Consider the following 1,771-nt stretch of genomic DNA (forward strand, 5'->3'; position numbering starts at 1 on the left):
GGGAGGCAGCTGAGGTCCCAGCCTCTGTGCAGGGAGAGCCATCCCCTGCACAGCCTCCAGCAGGAGAACAGGAGGCAGCTGAGGGCCCAGCCTCTGTGCAGGGAGAGCCATCCCCTGCACAGCCTCCAGCAGGAGAACAGGAGGCAGCTGAGGTCCCAGCCTCTGTGCAGGGAGAGCCATCCCCTGCACAGCCTCCAGCAGGAGAACAGGAGGCAGCTGAGGGCCCAGCCTCTGTGCAGGGAGAGCCATCCCTTGCACAGGCGCCTGAAGGAGACAGGGAGGCAGCTGAGGCTAATTTCTGCGGCCTGGGAGAGCTGGCTCAGGACCCTCCCTCATTAGCACCTCCAGTCCCACCTGTTCCACCTACTCCCTTACCACAAATTTCCCTCCCCATCCTCCTAATTGTGTTTCTCTATTTCTTGGTTTCTTTCATTGATTTTTTTTTATTGTTTATATCTTGATTATTTAAAATAAATTTCACTTTCATCTTTTAACAGTTTACTGTTTTTCATTTTAAATTGTACACTTCATGAACATTAAGTACATGCACAATGCTGTGCAGCCATCACCGCTGTATGTGTTTAGAATATTTCATTCTCCAAAAGAACACCGTGTTCTAAAAGCACTCACTCCCACTTTCTCCCTCAGGCCCTGGCAACCCCTAATCTGTTTTCTGTCACTGTTTCCTTTTTTTTTAAAATCAGTTCAGGATGTTTCCTATAAGTGAAATCATGCCATAGGTGGCCATGTGTTTTCTGCCCATTTCTTTTCGCACGGCCTGATAGGTTTTCCTTTTCTGTTTTTATTTGAAATAGAATTTCTCTAATTTGATAGGAAAATCCCAGATGGAGTCTAGATTTGATGTATCAAAGAAAGCCCTTTCGGTAAATATGTGCATAATCTTGGGGTACAGACTGCTGTTCTAAGTGGGACACCAGAGCCAGAAGCCACACACGAAACGCGTTGCTCTTCCTGCGGCCTAAACAAAAGCAAGAAAGGGTAGAAAGCTGGAAAGACAAACCAAGAGGCAGCTGAGGCCTCAGCCTCCAAGCAGGGAGAGCCATCCCCTGCACTGGCTCCTGCAGGAGACAGGGAGGCAGCTGAGGCTACAGCCTCTGTGCAGGGAGAGCCATCCCCTGCACAGGCTCCTGCAGGAGATCAGGAGGCAGCTGAGGGCCCAGCCTCTGTGCAGGGAGAGTCAAGCCCTGCACAGGCACCTGCATGAGACAGAGAGGCAGCTGAGGCCAAATTCTGAGGCCTGGGAGAGCTGGCTCGGGAACCTCCCTCATTAGCACCTCCAGTCCCACCTGTTCCACCTGCTCCCTTACCACAAATTTCCTTCCCCATCCTCCTAATTGTGTTTCTCTATTTCATGGTTCCTTTCATTGCTTTATTTTATTGTTTATATCTTGATTATTTAAAATAAATTTCACTTTCATCTTTGAACACTTTACTGTTTTACATTTTAAATTGTACAGTTCCTGAGCATTAAGTACATTCACAATGCTGTGCAGCCATCACCGCTGTATGCGTTTACAATATTTCATTCTCCAAAAGAACACCCTGTTATAAAAGCACTCACTCCCACTTTCTCCCTCAGGCCCTGGCAACCCCTAATCTGTTTTCTGTCACTGTTCCTTTTTTTTTTTAAATCTGTTCAGGATGTTTCCTATAAGTGAAATCATGCCATAGGTGGCCATGTGTTTTCTGCCCATTTATTTTCGCACGGCCTGATAGGTTTTCCTTTTCTGTTTTTATTTGAAATAGAATT

The sequence above is a fragment of the Diceros bicornis genome, unplaced genomic scaffold, assembly GCF_020826845.1.
Source record: "Diceros bicornis minor isolate mBicDic1 unplaced genomic scaffold, mDicBic1.mat.cur scaffold_55_ctg1, whole genome shotgun sequence".
NCBI classification, from domain to species: Eukaryota; Metazoa; Chordata; class Mammalia; order Perissodactyla; family Rhinocerotidae; genus Diceros; species Diceros bicornis.